At 37.5% G+C, this 7,230-nt stretch overlaps 1 pseudogene; it reads right to left on the reverse strand.

Moving 5' to 3' along the window:
• Positions 1-2,133: 2,133 nt before the first annotated feature.
• On the reverse strand, positions 2,134-6,337 carry LOC105179779 (annotated as a pseudogene).
• Between the last annotated feature and the right edge of the window lie 893 nt (positions 6,338-7,230).

Raw genomic sequence — 7,230 nt, forward strand, 5'->3', positions numbered from 1 at the left:
ATAAGACATGCAACGTACAGAGTTTATGAATTCATGACATATATTTGTTTTATATCTGCAGTTGCAGTGATATGTTTGCGTTTTCTATAAGAATAGTTCTAACTAAGATCTACAGTAACCTCTTCTTTTGAGTATCGCACCTCACATAACAAGCCTTTGAGGATATACAATTAGGAGTGTGGCCGCCAATGGAGTCTTTACGTAGCCAAATCTTGAAAAATCATAAGTAAAACATTTGGAGAAACGCATGCAACCCCCTTGTGATATCGCAAATGAGCAAATTACCCCCTTATGAAAATATAAATAGCGATTTACCTTCCTATAATTTTTAAAATACAAAAATTTACCTCCCTATAAACAGTGGGGTAAATTGCTATATTTTCTTTATAGGGGGCAATGTGCTTATTTTTAATATCACAAGGGGGTAAATTGCTATTCACCCGTAAAACATTAATCAAAGTTGAGAGTGTAATATACATATTTGTATATATATTGGAGAGCTTCTCTTGTTGTAGGGTTTCCTTTCGATTCACATGTAATCCAACAACTTATTGTGGATGTTCTAGATTTGTGTCGTGGATGACTAATCAGCTGCTTTAGAATGGACACTGAGAATCATAATCTAGATTTGTTGTATGAGTTGTATATAGTACTTGTAATTGTTAATTATACTTGACTTCATGTACATTACTGTTGGGAGATGTCTATTTTTTTAATTGTATATATAGAAAGATATATAGATAGATAGATAGATAAGGAGATAGATTGAAGACCAACTGAAGGTGTTTATGTATTGTCATTACTCTTCTCGTTCTTGTTGTTATCCTCCCCACTACCACCAACTTCGATAAACCATATTAACTTTTAAAAATTCTGGCGCAGTAGAATTGTCTTATTTCTCATTTATTCTCATGAGGTCATTGTATTTTTTTATTTTTGTCCTAGTTCTTGGGATTGCGAAATTGGTCATATTTTAAGGTTAGTAGGACTAAAATTTTATTATGCATAAGAACATGTGAAAGGACAAAGTAACAAATGAAAGTGGATAATTCCCCTAAGATTTAATGTCAATATAAATGTTCATTTTCATTTTGTGATATATGTGTGTTTTTATAAAATGTTAAGTCTGACGAATTAGATTCATTGAAAGAGATACGTACTATAGGGGGTTTTGTGTAAGTTTCTTTTTTTTTTATTTATTGAGTGGGTGTTTATTAAAATACGATTATAATATCAAACCACTTTTATTCATTTTCGGCCCATCTCCAAGATAAACCAAAATAAGCCACACGTTTGGGTGGATTTAATTCACATGGACTGTGTGTATTTGTTTGGTTATGGGTTTTGTCTTGTTTCTCAACATCATGATATGGTATTGACCATGAGTGGCTCGATCTTTACGGCGTAGGCTAGAAATGGATAAATTGGTCTGTGACCTGAGGAATGTAAATAGCCAACCACGTTCTATTAACGTGACCTACTACTTAGAATATTCAACTAACCACGAGCACGAGTAAACCAATTCATACAACGACACACTAGGGTCTAGCACGAATTGGAGGCTTTGTGAATTTGAATCACCAATCTAATAGACTAGATTGACAAAGTAAAGGTTTCACCAAAGCTAGAACAACTATATAACTCTCCAAATTAAGAGAACAGTCAATATATTATAATCTTAGATCAATTCTTGAATAATTCGATTGTATCCCGCATGCATGGCTTGTATGTGCCTTTTATACGCCTAAAATACTTCCGAATTAACCTTTCATATCCCAAGTGACTCCTTGGTGGACATACATTCAATACTTGGTAACAAATGACTAAAAACTAAGCATTCTTGGTCAAAAACGAGTAAAACCCATGCATGACCATGTGAATCCGAAAATTGGTGTATAAATGCACTTTGAATGTATTTGAAAGGACTCCTTTGACCACATGGCTGCACTTGGACGAGTTGGGCTCCTATTATGGGTTTCCTTGGGCTTGAATTAATGAAATTAATCTTACATGTTGGGCCTCTGATTGTGACTTGATCCTATTAGCAAAGACTAAGTTGGATTGGGCTTGAATTACTTCTTGCATTCTCTTCAACCTTTCTCTTGTTATTGGCCCACTTCCAATGGTTAAATCTCATTCCAGTGGATCTTGAATTTCTTTTGCTTGTTGGACGCCCTTGGTGTTCCTATCATCCTCCCCTTCTTGAAAATGAGTCGTCCTCGACTCTTCATTATCTGCATCATAAAAAGGAGAAAGATGAAAAACATTAAAAGTAGCACTTACTCCGTACTGACCAGGTAAATTAAGTTTGTAAGAATTGTCATTAATCCTTTCAAGGACACGGAATGGTCCATCCCCTCTTGGCATGAGCTTGGACTTCCTTTTTTCCGAAACCTCTCTTTTCTAAGATGCAACCATACTAAGTCTCCCGGTTCAAAGATAACTCGTTTCCTTCCCTTGTTCGCTAGGTAAATGTATTGTTGAGTCATCTTCTCAATGCTACTCTTGACCTTTTCATGGATTTGCTTGACAAATTTAGCACGTTTCTTTCCATCCATATTTACTCTCTCCTACAAAAGGGCATTAAATTAATAGGTGCAAGAGGATTAAAACCATAAACAATTTGAAAGGATGAAAACATAGTAGTGGAGTGGACAGCCCTATTGTAAGGAAACTCGACATGCGGTAGACACTCTTCCCAACTCCTTAAGTTCTTCTAAACAATTGCTCTCAACAATGTCGAAAGTGTCCTATTGACCATCTCAGTTTGCCCATCAGTTTGGGGATGGCTAGCAGTAGAGAAAAGCAACTTAGTTCCAAGCTTGCCCCATAAATTTTTCCAAAAGTAGCTAAGGAACTTGGCATCTCGATTGGACATTATAGTCCTTGGCATACCATGAAGCCTTACAATTTTCTGAAAGAGAAGATTAGCAATATTAGAGGCATCACTAACTTTATGGCATGCTATAAAGTCTGCGATTTTGGAAAATATGTCTACAACAATAAAAATAGAATCTCTCCCCCTCTTAGACCTTAGTAATCCCAAAACAAAGTCCATTGAAATATCTTCCCAAGGTACACTAGGAATAGAGAGGGACATGTACAATCCATCGGGATTAAGCTTTGACTTTGCCTTATGACAAACTATGCATTTTTTCACAAACTTCTCAACATTTCTACGCATCTTTGACCAATAAAAGTGTTCGCTCAAGACTCCCAAACTTTTAGAAATACCAAAGTGACCCATAAAACCCCCAAAATATGCTTCATTTAACAATAATAAACAAACAGAATAATTAGGAACACAAAGCTGGTTGGCTCGAAATAAAAAACCATCATGTAAATAGAATTTGTCCCATCCAATGCTTGAGCTGCAATTTCCAAACACATTATCAAAATTAACATCATTAGCATACAAATCTTTGATGAACTCAAAACCAAGAATTTTAGCATCCATTATTGAAAGTAAAACCTACCTTCTTGAAAGTGCATTAGCAACAATGTTCTTCTTACCTTTCTTGTGCTTGATCACATATGGAAATGACTCTATAAACTCTACCTACTTTGCATGTCGACGGCTAAGCTTGCTTTGACTTTTAATATACTTGAGTTATTCATGATGAGAATATATTACAAACTCTTTTGTTCACAAATAATGTTGCCAAGTTTCCAATACTCTAACCAATGCATAAAGCTCCTTATCATATGTAGGGTAGTTAAGTGTCGGCCCACTTAATTTCTCACTGAAATATGCAAACGGTCTACCACCTTGCATAAGTACTCGTCCAATGCCAATCCCACTTGCATCACATTCAATTTCAAAAGTCTTACCAAAGTCGGGAAGGGCTAGCAAAGGGGTATGGGTAAGCTTCTCCTTTATAGCTAGAAAGGCTTTCTCTTGTGTGTTTCCCCACTTGACTGGAATATATTCTTCCCCGTTAACTCGTTCAATGTGGCTGCCATGGTACTAAAGTCCTTCAAAAATCGCCTATAAAAGCTTGCAAGGCCGTGAAAGCTCCTCACTTCACCAATAGTGGTTGGGATTGGACAATCTCGAATAGCTTTGACCTTTTCTTCATCAACTGTGATTCCTTAACCACTCACAATAAAACCAAGGAAAACAACTTTGTGTGCAAAAGTCACACTTTTTCAAGTTCCCGAACAACCTTTCCTTTCTTAGAACCTCTAGGACTTGTTCTAAATGTGTTACATGGTCTTCCGATGTCCTACTATAAACAAGGATGTCATCAAAGTACACTACCACAAATTTGCCTATAAATGCACGCAAAACATGATTCATCAATCTCATGAATGTGCTAGGTGCATTACTAAGTTCAAATGGCATAACTAACCACTCATTAAGCCCATGCTTTGTTTTGAAAGCGATTTTCCACTCATCTCGTTCTTTTATTCTAATTTGGATGATAACCACTTTTTAAATCAATTTTAGAAAAGATAGTAGAACCATTTAAGTAATCAAGCATATCGTCTATCCTACGAATAAGGTGGCGATATCTTATCGTTATGTTGTTAATGGCTCGATAATCAACACACATCCGCCATGCGCCATCCTTCTTAGGCACCAGCAACATCGGAACTACACAAGGACTGAGTCTCTCACTCACATAACCTTTGGCCACAGCATTCTTGGAATTGCCTTTGAATCTCTTTGGTACCTTCGGGATTGGTATGGTATGCTGGGCGGTTTGGCAAGGATGCTCCCGGAATGAAGTCAATTTGATGTTCTATCCCTTGAATGGGTGGCAAACCTGGTGGCATCTCATCTGGAAAAACATCTTCATAATCCTGCAAAAGAGATGTAACAACACTAGGCAACGAAGAGATTAGGTCTTTATAATTCAACATAGCCTCTTTGTACACAAGTACTATGAGGTTTTCTCGAGAAAACAAAGCTTCCTTGATTTCACTCTTCTTACCAACTAGTAAACGTCTCTTTCTCTTCTTTTTCTTTCCTCTCGTAACTTTGCTTTCTATTTTTCCCTTTTTTAAATCTCTAATTCTTTTTTACTCTCATTTTCACTTTCTTCTTTTCCTTTCTCTTTTCTCACACTCTCTTTTCTTTTCTCTCAAGATCTAATCTTGCAAAATCTGTTTTGGTGTCTTCGGATCGAGAGTTATTGATTCTCCTCGAAGCACAAAAGAGTAACGATTTTGGAATCCATCATGTCTTACGTGCCTATCAAACTGCCATGGTCTTCCCAACAGTATGTGGCATGCTTTGATTGGTACAACATCACCTAAAACCTCATCCTTATATCTTCCAATTGAAAACAATTCCTTTACTTGCTTGGTCACCATCAGCTCTCCACACTCATTCAACCATTGAAGCTTGTATGGGCGGTGGTGATTCATAGTAGGTAGACTTAATTCTTGAACCAATTCAATACTTGCCACATTGCAACAACTACCATCATCAATTATCATACTACATACCTTTCCATGAACTTGACAGCGTGTATGGAACAAGTTTTCTCTTCGACAATTATCTTCCTCCAGCATCTGGGCACTAAGGGTTCTTCTAGAAACAAGCAATTCTCATTCTTTGGCATACTCTCCATCACAATCTTCTTTTGATGATTCCACTTTATCGGTGATTTTTTCCTTGGTTTCTAACTCTCCATGATTTTTGAAGATCATTGTACGTCAGTTAGGACACTCACTTGCTATGTGTCCTCTCCCTTGGCACTTGAAACACTTTATATCACGATTTCTTGAAGAATTGGGTTCGGGTTGTACCTTTTTGGCAGCAACTTGGTCACCATGTTTAGGATCTGCCTGCTTGAATCTTGATGTAGAAGAGGTGTGTTTCTTGGGGTTGTTCTTCCATGGACCAAATGCCGACGAGTTAGAAGTCTTCCTCAAAAGTCCTCTTCGCTTGAGTTGTTGTTCCACCTTGATGGCTTGGTGTACCAATCTCTTCAAGTTCTACATAGTGGTGCATCTCCACAACATCGGCGATATCCCGATTGAGCCCACGCAAGAAACGAGCCATCGTTGCTTCGTTGTCCTCTATAATGTTAGTTTGAATCATGAAAATCTTCATCTCCTTGTAGTACTCATCAGCACTTTTAGAACCTTGAGTAAGACGTTGGAGATGGTTGTAAAACTCATGACGAAAATAGGATGGAACAAACCTTCTCCTCATGATTGCTCTCATCTCTTCCCATGTTGTGATGGGACATTCACCATTCCTAACCCGTTCCTTTTGCATCTGATCGCACCAAACAAGAGCATACTAAGTAAACTCAAAGGCTGGGAATTTTACCTTTTTACTCTATGAGTAGTTGTGGCATGAAAAGATTTGCTCGACACGCATCTCCCGCTCCAAATAGACTTCGGGATCACTTTTTCCTTTAAATGAAAGAATGGTGACCTTAACTCCTCCTAGGCCACCGGCTTCTTCCCTAGGTCATCTCGGTCTATCTCTTGGCCGAATGTCCTCATATTGTTCTCTATCGCTTGGATCCTCCAAATACTCATTATAAATAGGGGGCTGAGGATGTGAATTTAGAGCATGTCTTTGATTTATAGCTATTAGACTGGCTACTTGATTCTCTACTTGATCCAATCTTTTATGAAGTCCTTCTAGTTTACGGTCAAACAACTTCTCAAAGTGGCTTACTAAGGCTTGCAAATGGAATGCATCGACCCCACCTTGCATCGTTTGTCCCGAGTTGTTGTCATCACTTGCTTGAGCAACTCCTTTATCTCGATTTTCTGTCATTTAGTAAAATATTTTTTTTTGGTTTTTATAGGAACCTCACAAAATTTTTGCCACACTCTTTTTTCTCTCTTTATTTTTCCACTCGTGTTTCACTCCTCACTTAATAGGCTCACACTTTTGGCCCTCAATGGTAGTCTCACTTCACTCAACACTCTCTAATTTAAGCTCCTGTGAAACTCAATGGCTTATCTAGTGACTCAAACACAAATGCCGATTCTTTTCTCAACCAAGTATGTGGATGTGGACGCTTCACAGTCACCCGTCGCTAGAGAATGGTCCAAAGAAGTTCGATATAACTGGGAAAATGAAGACCAATTGGCTTACAAAGATAATAGCAAAGTAAAGTGATGGAACCGATTTTTTTATTTGTTTCTTCTTTTTTTTTTGCTGCTCTTCCTTTTTTTTTTTTGAGCTTTTCCTTTTGTTGTTTTTTTATTTCGGCTTGTTCTTATATAACAATGGGGGGGGAGGTACGGAAGATTGTG

Source organism: Sesamum indicum, unplaced genomic scaffold (genome assembly GCF_000512975.1).
Source record: "Sesamum indicum cultivar Zhongzhi No. 13 unplaced genomic scaffold, S_indicum_v1.0 scaffold00206, whole genome shotgun sequence".
Lineage (NCBI taxonomy): Eukaryota > Viridiplantae > Streptophyta > Magnoliopsida > Lamiales > Pedaliaceae > Sesamum > Sesamum indicum.